Consider the following 12,537-nt stretch of genomic DNA (forward strand, 5'->3'; position numbering starts at 1 on the left):
GAAAGAGTGTCAGTAAAGGTTTTGAATAGTTAAATACATGTGTTATTAGATTCAGAGTTAAAAAAAAAATAAAAAAATAACCAAGTTTAACCAAGAGCAAAAAGTTACAAAAAGCAATGGCACCCATTCGATGGAAAAGCCCTTATATAGCAATGAGCTCCAGTGCTGATTTCCACCACAATAAGAAAGTCAAATGCATGTGAATATATTTTTGAGCGTCTAAAAATTAGTTAAAGAGATGTTTCATATATTGAATGAAACATCTGGGAATTTGTGGAATATTTATTCAATTGAAGTTTTCATTTTTTTTATTTTTAGATGAAAAGAAAACTGCTAGACCTAATACTGTTTTAAGAAATTCGCAGCATCACCAGTGCTAAAATAATTATTATACCACAGTTAGTTCCGACCCTGCAATGTGATTGTCTGAGAGGCATTTTATGAGTGACATTATCAGCCGGTAATGCACTGTACCCGAAGCTCTCCATGTATTACTCCACCATATACAGGTAACCTAGCAACGATGCATCTCTTACAAACCAAATACAAACCAAATGCGATATCATTAAACACTACTGGGAGCCGCTGGATCCCAAAGGCACAGTGCAGAAATGGCACTTCTCCAATAGGCGGCACAGACAAAGACGCGGTCCCACAAACAGATAAGCCCAGCAATTTGAAAAAGACGCATTATTACACACATTATCAGCCACCAATATCAGGTTAAGAGCTGTTATTATTAAAATAAAAGCGTTAGTGTAAAGTTAATATAGGTTATTTTAAGCCGAATGTAAGGTGGCCGAAAATATGGGACCCTTGTAATTACGCAGGTCTTGCCGCTGGGGGCGCAGAAGTAAACAAAACTTAAGTTAAAAAATAATTCCTTAAGTCAAACGAGCACTGGACTAGCAACAATGCAGCATTTACAGCACAGCTAAAGCAGAGCAGCAATGGAACTATTTTAACTCGCTGAGTTTTTATAACCAAACAGATCATATTTTCTTGTCCTCTTTAACTCAAAGCGATAATGGAACTGTGGTATAATCACAATAAAACGCTTGAGGTTTGTGCTATAACATGTAATATTGGCATTGCTTTGCCAATCTACGACCGCAGCATGGCAGTGCCAATACTACACAATATAGCACAATTATTGCATAATTGTTATGGGACTGTACTTCTCTTTAAATTTAAGTGGAGGTTTTTGGAGAGCGACAACGCCCTACTAGTGCATATTAAAAAAAATTATATCATTGAAAAGTTACTTTATTTCAGTAATTCAGTTAAAATGTGAAGCTCATATATTATATAGATGTATTACACACAGGGAGATCTATTTTAAACATTTATTTATTTTATCGTTGATGATTATATGGCTTGCAGCTAATGAAAACCCAATCATTATCTGAGAAATTTAGAATATGATATAAGACCAGTTGGTATTTTTGGCAGTGTGGGCAGTGTGCCAAGTCCTGCTGGAAAATGAAATCTGAAAAATAAAAGCTGTCAGCAGAGGGAAGCATTAAGCGCTGTAAGATTTTCCACCAAAACACTGCACTGACTTTAGACTTGATAAAACACAGTGGACCAACATCAGCAGATGACATGTCTCTCCAAACCATCACTGATCATCAGTAAATTTTACATTTCCTTTGGAAATCAAGGAACCAGAGTCTGGAGGAAGAGTGGAGAAACACACAGCCCAAGCAGCTTAGGTCTAGTCTCAGGTTAACACAATTAGTGATGGTTTGGAGAGACATGTCAGTGCAGTGTTTTCCCAAAAAATCTTGCAGCAACGTCATGGTCTTATATAATATTCTAATTTTCTGAGACACTGATTTTTAGGTTTTTATTGGCTGTAAGCCATAATCATTAGCAGTAAAAGAAATGAACACTTAAAATAGATCACTCTGTGTGTAATACATCTATATAATATATGCACATTATTTTAAAATGAATTACTGAAACAAAGTAACTTTTCAATTATATTTAAAATTTCCAAAATGCACTAGTGACTCTTCCTCCTTCCTATATAAGGTATACCCTCCTTTCTCACCTCATCATTATGTCGATAGTAATTAAGTGAGAAAATGGTGCCCCTGGGTGAGCTGGAAGAGGATACCAGTGACTCTACTTTGGATTAATTATCCTCTGTTAACAACACTGACACATTCAACCTGACTACAACAAGCTGAACTGCATGCTTTAGGGTAATTGTGAACTACTTTTCTATTTTTGGAGCTGGTTATTATCTCAAACTGTTGCAGCCTGGGTTTGAATGACCATATTTTTAAAATTTATTTCCAGGTCTACTAATGCTAATACTGTTCCAGTCCCTGTGCTGGAGAACTAAACTAAAACTGTATAACTCTGTACTTCAGTGGAGTGACTTTACTACTCCTTACAACCTGACTGGTAAAATTCATACATAAGGTGCACTGGATTAAAAGGCGCACTGACGATTTTTGAGAAAATTAAAGGATTTTAAGTGCACCTTATAGTGTGAAAAATACAGTATGTCTCAGCAGTGCCACGAGATAACCCACTACTTGTGTTCCATTCTGAAGGCTAGCCTAGTAAGTCATTGCCTTGCATAAGACAAACATAACATGCTTTAATGTTATTCATTGTGAAGTTAATGTACCAAGAAAAAATGAACAATATTATAAGAGAAAAATTAACAGCAGCAAAAAGTGCAGGTAAATTCAAATGTTCACAAAGAGATCAGAACAGGCAACTTGTGTTAAACTTAAATAAGACATCTAACTTCAGTGTGCTGACAGAAACAAAAACAGTGGAAAAAATGACAGAAAGAAACAACCAGAAAGAGAATGAAGGATGGAGTCTTTACTATTTGCATGCCATTTTCCTGCACTGTTTAATGCCTGTTCTTTTATGCATGTTTTAGAGGGTAGACAGATATGAAAAATGAGAAAGGGGTGATAAAACAAGAAATAGATTAATGACATACAAGAGATGATATTACCAAAAAACACTTTGTTTTTTGAAATGAACTTCCTCCAGCTGCTCCAAGGGGAGATTTTCTCCCTCATTATGCAATCAGAAAAGTAACTGCAGTATATAAAATTAAACTTGCACAAAACAAAGGAAGTAATAACTCATAAATAACACAAACACTGCTTATTCTGCTTATTATTTTCCTTCAGCAGGACTAGATTAGCTCTGTCTCTTTTTTTAAACCAATAGCAATCGATTGAATCCTATTTTAAAAAATCCAGCATTTTTTTTCTTATTATTAAGTAAACTGCTATTTCATGAGATAGAAAGTCATTATTTTGAGATAGTAAGTAATTATTTTTTAGAAAGTATGCTGTTATATGAGATAATATCTAATTATTTTAAGATACTATCTCATTATTTTTAAATAGTCATTTGTTATTTTGAAAAAACTATTTGCTTATTCTGAAACATTATTTCATTATTTGAGATACTATCATTATTTTAAGAGAGTACGTCATTATTTTGAGATATTTTTGAGATACTTTGTTATTGTTTTGTGATACTATCTCTTTATTTTGACATAGTAAGTCATTACTTAGAGGCAAAGAAAATGCAGATTTTTTTATTTTATTTTATGTGGTAGGAATTGGCTGTGAATTCAGATACAGCCTCTTCTGTGCATCTGCAGCTATAAGGGGGCGAAATCTCTCCGGCCGCACCCTGACAGCCTTCTTCTGACCGTTATAAATACAATAAACGCTTTATTCTGTGTTTCCTTTACTCCCTGTATTCATTTCACCCCACACGATCTGAGTTCAGAAATAAAACAGATGAACTGATGATCCGCACTCAGCGGTTGTAATATTATATTATATTATATTATATATTATTATATTATATTATCATCCATTACACCTGCTAATCAGCAATGCGGTACAGCTAATTTACAGTTAAACTTCACTTTAACTCACACCAACAGCCATAATACGCTTTCCTCTTTAAAACACGGATTTATAAGTGAATTATTAATTATATTACTACTTTGCGAACACTTTAATAAAAATATCATGTTTGTAATATTTACTCACCGTTCACTGTGGTGTGGCTCTGTCCAGCCGAAGTTTCTACAGTCAGAGAGTGAATTTATTTATTTATTTTCCCCTCAGAACTGCAGTAATTCGTGTTATAAAGCGGTTAATTCCGCGGCGTTTCTCTTCCTCACAAAATGGAGAAGCTGCATAAAGGGCTGTAGTGAATTTTACTTTCACTTATATTAGGGTTCATTCAGGCAGTGGGCGGGACTTCAGCTGCGCTTCACCAATCACCACACCGTTCTAAACAGCGGCGGTGGAGAAACACCGTTACACTGACGGACTTAAGAAGCTCGAGATTAGAAATAATGTAGATAGAGTTTCTGTTTCTTGTGTCCAAACTGCTACAAAATACAGCAAATACAGCTCACACACACACACACACACACACACACACACACACACACACACATACACACATACATTTATATAACTATATATACCAAATAATAGAATAGATTTTAGTCAAAGTGCTGGTGTTTGACCCCACCCTTGTAGGTCTATACATATTTATTACTTGTTAAGCATTCCATTGGCAGTCTCGAGACAATAATAAATAATATAAAATAATCGAGTTAATATGTTGTTTGTAATTAAAAAAAATACAGCCATAAGCAGTGTCCTGATTATTGTCTTCTTTAGTATTTATTAATTTTGTCAAAACCAAGTTGGGTATGTGCAGATGTGACAGAAATCGCGTAATTCCATAGGGGGTTAATTATTAGGGGCTGTGTTAAGTTTGATAACCCAACCAACTGCTCTGAGACAGGGTTAATTAAATTCTGATCAGCCTGTATTATAAAACTCATCTAAGGTAAAAAAAAAAGACTGCTGACATCAGAGAGGCTAGTCCCTCTGTCACATCACCATTTATCACTAAATCACATTTATAATTTATAACTATCTGAATCTGAAAAGATTAAGTTTTATAGACTGACTAGCTATCGAGTCATTGTGATCCATTTTTGTTATACTAAATTTAAATTATATATGTGGAATACCTACGGAGCCCCTGAAGAGACATGGTGTATTTTGTTTACATAAAAAATTGGAGAGCACCACATACTAAGTGGTGAGCATCAGATACTAAGTGGTGAGCACCAGATAGTATATTCACTGGTCTGTACTTGACTGCTATGTGCACTTTTATTAAAAGTTAGCTAGCTGGCTATCGTTAGTTCTAGGTTTATAGCTGCCATTAACTTCCTAGCTAAAACATTCCAAACTGAAATAAATTAAATAATATTAGCTAACCTAGCTAGTTAAATAACAACTTTATTTCACTGTGGAACATCTCCTCAGCATGGCAGGTGATTTAAAATTATAGCTTGTTAGCTAACATTATTCCCTGTTTGCAACAGGTTTGCTGTCTAGCTAGCTAGCATTAGCCAAGAAATCTAGTAATTTAGCTAACTACCTGTTGGGTTTCTTAAACTGCAGGTAAGTAACAACTTGCCCAGACATGGCTATAAACCAGGGGTGTCCAAACTTTTTTTGTTGGGGGCCAGAAGGAGAAATATATTTGAAGTCATGGGCCACACTCTGTAATAAAATAAATGATGAAATATACCACTTTAAATAATATTTTTTTCCTGATTATTTCATTCACACACCATTTTACTTGACTTACTATCTTTATCTTTGACAGTGTTGTGTAAACTAGGATTTTTCAAATTGATGTTTAATTTTATGATGTCTCTTAATATTAAACTCCTTAATTATGACAACTTTTAGACTCTTTATCCCGTTTTTCTGCGGTAGAAATGCGCACTCTCTCTGCTTTTAGACTCTTTGGCCCGTTTTTCTGCGCTAGAAATGATTTAGAATTATTTATATTTAGTTGAAAAATCTTTCTCACAGTTTCCCAGTTCTATTGATTAAACCTTGTTTAGCATATTCATTTTATACATCAATAATGCACACATGTTGGCTTTTTTGTTTAACAATGTCCATATAAGATCATTTATAACAATACAAATAATGTGATAAATAATCACATTGCAAATCCACCTCCTGCTGGAAAACGATGAGGTAAAGAACGCTGAAAAAATAGCATTTGTTACCTGTCCCCACTTTCTAACTATAAACTGTATCATGAAATATAATTATTCAAACCCTTCAAATTTGCATTGTTGTGTGACTCCAAATCCCATCCATGCTTTAAAAATATTTTGCTCAGAATAAATCCATAATATTTAGGTTTAAATACACATTTTAGTTGTGTCCCTGGGTTTTCACACATTCATGTTACTGTAAAACATCTGAACAATCTGGAACATTCTAAGTCACATCTACAACAGGAAGTTACATCAGTTGGTTCTTTTGAAGACCATGAAAAGACCAAAATTAAGGTACCTGATCTGTGCCCTCTGCCCGATTTAACAGGAGTCAAGCTATGCGCGCTTCAGGGATTCACAGTCAAGTCATCCGCGCGTTAAATGCAGATGCGCGTATACGCGCGATAAAACGGTAAACAGACGCGCAGGCTGATAGCAGGCTTGAATAGCACAGAGAAGGGGAGACGGACACGTTTCAATCGCTTATATTAATTCACACATTAATTACGCCCAGAAACGAGAAGGAAACGGATTAAAATGACTCAGCTCACTGTAAATGTTTTGTGCAGTATATTATCAATTTGATATTATGCAATAACAACCCCACCAGTGACTAAGCGAGAGAGAAAGAGTTTATTTTACATTAATTTTACTTTTTTTTTTTAATCCATGCTTATAATGAAATTTCTCATGATTTTACCATAATTCCACAACAGGTCCACTACCGTGTGAAATTGGCAATCAGGCTATCACCCCTGCAAGTATGGGAAAATGTCACTGTATTGTTTATATTTTATTCATTTTAAGTATTCAAATCCAATCCATGTTTAAAATTAAACTATAATCTAGTGTTTGAATAAAAAACTAGCAGCTACACTTTTCTGTGGATTATAAATGAGTCTGAGAATTCGGACAACAAGACAATATGGCAGAACAGAACAGAACACTATGCAGGATGTGAATTCAGATACAGGATCTTCTGTGAATCTGCAGCTAAACGGGAGCGGAAACAAACTGTAGTTCATCACTCTGGCCGCACCCTCCAGCCTTCTTTCCGGCAAACAGTTAACAGTGACCTTTATTATTCAATAACCGCTTTATTCTCTATGTTTCCTCATGTTCATGTATGCATTTCACCCCACACGGTCTTGTATATAAAACAGATGAACTGATGATCCGCAGTCAGCGGTTGTTATATAGTGAATTATATTAAATGATTTTATATTATCATCCATTGAACCGGCTAATCAGCATGCAGTACAGCTAATTTACAGTTAAACTTTACTTTAATTTACACTAACAGCCATAATACGCTTTCCTCTTTAAAACACGGATTTATAAGTGAATGATTAAAGATATTACTATTTTGCAAACATTTTAATAAAAATATGATGTTTGTAATGTTTACTCACCGTTCACTGTGGTGTGGCTCTGCCTCAGCAGAAGACCAGGTTCTACAGTCAGAGAGTGAATTTATTTATTTATTTTCCCCTCAGAACTGCAGAAATTCGTTTTTTAAAAAAGCTGCGTTTCTCTTCCTCACAAAATGGAGAAGCTGCATAAAGGTCTGTGCTGAATTTTACTTTCACTTACTCCGGTTATATTAGGGTTCATTCAGGCAGTGGGCGGGACTTCAGCTGCGCTTCACCAATCACCACACCGTTCTAAACAGCGGCGGTGGAGAGACACCGTTACACTGACAGACTTAAAGAAGCTCGAGATCAGTTTCTTGTGTCCAAACTGCTACAATATACAGCAAATCCACACACACACACACACACACACTTATAACTATATACAAAACTGTACAGGAAAGACTAGTCTTCCAGTAAAACTACTGGTATTTGACCCCACTCTTAGGTGTACACATATATTTATTCATTTTTAAGCATTCTGCTGGCAGTCTTGAGCCAATAATAAATCATATAAAATAATACATTTTATATGTTGTTTTCAATTAAAGAAAATTCAACCATAAGCAGTGCCCTGATTATTGTCTTCTTTAGTATTTTATTAATTTATTTTGTCAAATCCAAAAACCAAGTTGGGTACGTGCAGATGTGACAGATTAGGCTGCATCCGAAATTGCGTACTTCTATAGGGTTCATTATTAGGAGCTGTGTTTAGTTTGATAACCCTAGTTAAGTAACTGCTCTCAGTAACACAGGGCTAACGCTCAGTGTTCAGTGAAGCTGAGAAAAATAAAGAGATATTTCTGTCTGCAGCTCCAAACACCAGCGTTTACAATCGCACTACACCCCTGTGTGTTGCTGGCCGTGCTGATTAGCTGAGACAGGGTTAATTCTATTCTGATCAGCCTGTATAATGAAACTATTTTTTTATTGCATTTTTATATTGATCTAATAAAAACAATTATGATTACTGGTTCAAACCTGTTTTTCTCAGTTTGCCTAAAAGCAAATCAAATCACATCAGATCAGTCAGTGTCACGCTCTTCCCATTGTTTCCCGTCTCTCTATTATGACACGTAAAGGGTGTAACCTCCCTCACCATCATTGTTCCCCTCAGGGTACCTTCTTTTGGCTACTGAGGGAAGTGTTATATAATAGCTAAATGCTTGTATGAAGTGTTGTAGGCTGTAAGAGCAAGTTGCTGTTTTATTTATTGTTAAGTGATGCAGTGTTCACAGGTTTGTTATGGCACAGTTGTACTGCCTTCGTGTGGTCAATTATGAATTTGAAGGTTTCAGCTTCAATTGTTACTTAATATTAGGTTATTAAGTCATTTTGAGTTATTCTAACATAATCTAATAGGTTTTATTCGTGTGACTATAGAAAACATGTATTTTGGCTGAAAGGAAAATTACAGAAAGTGTATAAAATTAACTACCAAATTAAATTTTGTTAATTAGTTTATTCAAAGGTAAAACTATACATGGCTGTAACAGAAATTAATAAAAATTTATAAACTCCCCCCCTTTCATGATGAAAGGATGGAGGATTAAAGAGCATGTGCACAGCACAATGTAACAGTCTGTGAAGTCATGCACAGACCAGTAAATAATATTATCTGGTACTTACTACTTAATATGTGGTGCTCACCACTAAAATTGTGGTGCTCACCACGTAGTATCTGGCGCTTTGGGGGCTCGTTAAATACCACAGCTGTGTTTTCAGATTCAACTATCCTGCCAGTAAAAAAAGAAGAGAAGATAAAGAGGAGAAGATAAAACTAACTAATAAAATGAAATAAAACTACTTCAAAGACTTGTCATTCTTGTATGTTGTGGTGAAAATGTAATGTGTAAATACGCAAGTCAGGGAAATGTTCTTTAAAACAAAATTATAAAAAGAATCATTTAGAATTATTGAGATTTCGTAAAAAAACCTCTCTCCCAGTTTCCTAGTTTTATTGATTAAACTTTGTTTAGCATATTCATTTTATACATTAATAATGCACATATGTTGGCTTTTATGTTTAACACTGTCAGTAAAAGATAATGTATAACAATAAGGAAAATGTGATAGATAATATTTATGTTAAAGGGGATTACTGATTATAAAAAATATAAAAATATATATTTTAATCGCTGAAACCTTTATAGATATTTGTGCTGCATAAAAATATATTTATTCATACCAATAAATATGTTTGTAATACTGAATAAGCTCTATTTATATTTATTGTTCATTATACAGCTTATATTTGAGTAAAATATAATCCATTTTAAATGTTAAAAGTATTGGTTGAGGTTGTATTTATTAATAAGAGCTGATGAGTGAGGGGATTAGTTTGAGTAAATGCTCTGTAAACGTTGGTAATAAGAGGTGAGAAGTGAAAGCTTGTCAGAGGTAAGATGGCGGATGTGTGTTTGAGGTTGTGTGCATACTGTATACTGGTTTCCTGAAAGAACGTACTGCTTTACGTGCAAGCAGTACATACTCACCCCCAAACCACTGCTTAAGTACGTATTAAATGGTCAATTTAATATGTTGTTTTTATCAAAGTATCCTGATTATATGACTTCTGTAGTATTTTATTTATTGATTTTGTCAAATCTATAAAAAGTTTGGTATGTGCTGAAAATGGGTAATAAAAAAGTATCCTATATATTTTGAAAAGCTAGGATCATTACTACATTACACTAAAGTGTATTATATTATATAGTTCAGCTCAGGGAATTCCATTCACTGTATTACAACTGTAAGCAGGTCTACAGGGAGTCTAAAATCCACATAAAGGACGTTTATTAGAAAGTTTACATTAATCATCCAGTAGCACACATAGTAAACAAGTTATTGTGTTAGCTATTTTTTTTAAATACAATATAATTTTATGTTTTAAATGTTTTTCACTGTGTGGTGGAGCTGCCAAACACTACACTTAAAATAATTATATTAGAAAATAACTATATTAGTCAGTCACACAGCCAGAACTGGATCACCAATCACCACCAGCCCTGCGCTCCCCATTCACTATACCACACACCATCACTTCTTTACCACCTTTACCCTTAGCAAAAAACACCTCACTCAGAGCCTTCAGCAATCAACTATACAAATTAAATATACTTAAAAATCTGCACAGTAACTCTAAGTTATTATTAGTTATATTTATTTCTGACATTTATAAGGATTTATATTTATGTTCAGTACACAGACTTAATAACTGTAGCTTAAAATAGCACTTATAGGCATTCTGCTGTTTAAGAATTTTAACAGATGCTTATTCTCACTCAAATGCTGGAGTTTTAGAAATAAAAAAAAATAAAAGAGAAAAGCACTTTGACTGAACATGAATTTATTTGATTTCACTTCGCTATTATTAAACTGAAATTCACTTTTATTTATTTATTTTTAATCTGAAAAATGAAGCACGATGTCATATTTGCGTCTGGTGCTGCCCAGCGGTTATATAAAACTTAAAACATTTGAAATACACAGTAATATAAAGCTATATGTTAGCGTTCGTTTTTATCACCAGGGCAAATGTATTAAAATATTAAATATTATTACTATTATTATTATTACTAATAAATATAAAATATGATGTCAGGGCCAGACAGGAATGAGACTGGTGCAGATACAATAAAATAACTTTTATTAAAGTTATAGAGTAGACAGGGGTAGTCAACAGAAACAGGGTCAGTACCAAAAATGCACAGTGTAGAGAAACCATACCATAACCGGGGAACAGTCCAGAGTTCATACACGGGTAGGCAGTATCACAGGGTAGGCAAAAATCCAGAGTACAATAAACAGTCCAGGTCATACACGGTAATCCAACACAAGGGAGCAGGCAAAAATCAAAGTCGATAGAAAACAAAAACAAGATCATACACGGAGAATAGCAAGGGCAAGAGAAACGCTTTGTATTGTAGGATTTACCAAACAGATACTCGGCGAGGTGTGAGTGTGAGCATGGTCCTTAAATACACTGAGTAATCAGTACTCGGGACTTCCTGGTGGCGTCATGTGACGTGTCATGTGATCGGGAGTGTGTGTTGTGTCATGGAGTGGTGCGTTCTGGGTATTGTAGTTGTTACTGTGAGAATCGCAGATAGAGCTGGATGTGGGAGACACAGACGTGCTTTCAGCACCAGACATGACAGTACCCTCCCCCTGAGGGCCCGGAGCGGAGGCAGAACGGGGCCGACCCCGGCGACGACCACCCGGCGGACAGGGAGTACCGGCGGGAGGTGCAGGTGTCGGAGCGGAGGTGCCAGACAGACGGGGCTCACCAGAGCGAGAAACCCGACGAGTTGGAGCAGAGGAGGTCGGAGGACGCTTGGGACGTCCACGGGGCCTAGGAGCAGGCTTACCAGGAAAACGAGCATGAAACTCCACGAGCAAGGCAGGGTCCAGCACGTCTTTGGCAGCCACCCAACAACGCTCCTCCGGACCATACCCCTCCCAATCGATAAGGTATTGGAGCACACCCCCACGTCTGCGTGAATCCAGCACCTCCCGGACAGCATACGTGGACGACCCCTCCCCCTCCACAGCCGCGGGTGGAACATCAGCCGGTGCAGCGTCAGCGAGCGGACCCGGGACCATAGGCTTGAGGAGAGATACATGAAAAGAATTATTAATACGATACTGAGGGGGTAACTCCACCTTGTAAGTAACTTCATTAATACGTGACAAAATCTTAAGAGGACCAATAAACTTAGGCAGGAGTTTTCTACAACTACCCTCAAACCTAAAGTCCCGGGTAGAAAGCCACACCCGATCTCCTGGTTGGTAGTCTGGGCTGTCACCACGGTGCTTGTCAGCACGCTCCTTGTACACACGCAGTACCTCAGAGACTTTACGATGCGTGTCTTCCCATACCTGCTCACTGCGCTTCATCCATTCATCCACAGCCGGCACATCAGTGGACACCGCTGTCCAGGGAGCTAGAGGAGGCTGAAAACCCAGAACACACTGAAAGGGGGTGAGGCCAGAGGTAGTATTAACTAGGGAGTT

The 12,537-nt window shown here is 36.2% G+C and overlaps 2 protein-coding genes across 10 annotated transcripts in view; both read right to left on the reverse strand.

The window, feature by feature from the left end:
* LOC125780590 (butyrophilin-like protein 2) overlaps positions 1–12,537 on the reverse strand; it is a 430,870-nt gene that overhangs the window by 14,554 nt on the left and 403,779 nt on the right. The window lies entirely within an intron of this gene.
* LOC111188233 (butyrophilin-like protein 8) overlaps positions 1–12,537 on the reverse strand; it is a 417,096-nt gene that overhangs the window by 5,016 nt on the left and 399,543 nt on the right. Inside the window, exon 1 of one of the 9 annotated variants that reach the window (XM_049463217.1) lies at positions 7,522–7,860. The exons of 7 other annotated variants lie outside the window; for them this stretch is intronic. The gene's annotated coding sequence lies outside the window, so the exon portion shown is untranslated. Of the gene's footprint in view, positions 1–7,521; positions 7,861–12,537 lie in introns of those variants that run through there. One more of the 9 variants, XM_049463211.1, reaches the window with a different exon arrangement.

The sequence above is a fragment of the Astyanax mexicanus genome, chromosome 13 (assembly GCF_023375975.1).
Source record: "Astyanax mexicanus isolate ESR-SI-001 chromosome 13, AstMex3_surface, whole genome shotgun sequence".
In the NCBI taxonomy this organism is placed as follows: Eukaryota; Metazoa; Chordata; class Actinopteri; order Characiformes; family Acestrorhamphidae; genus Astyanax; species Astyanax mexicanus.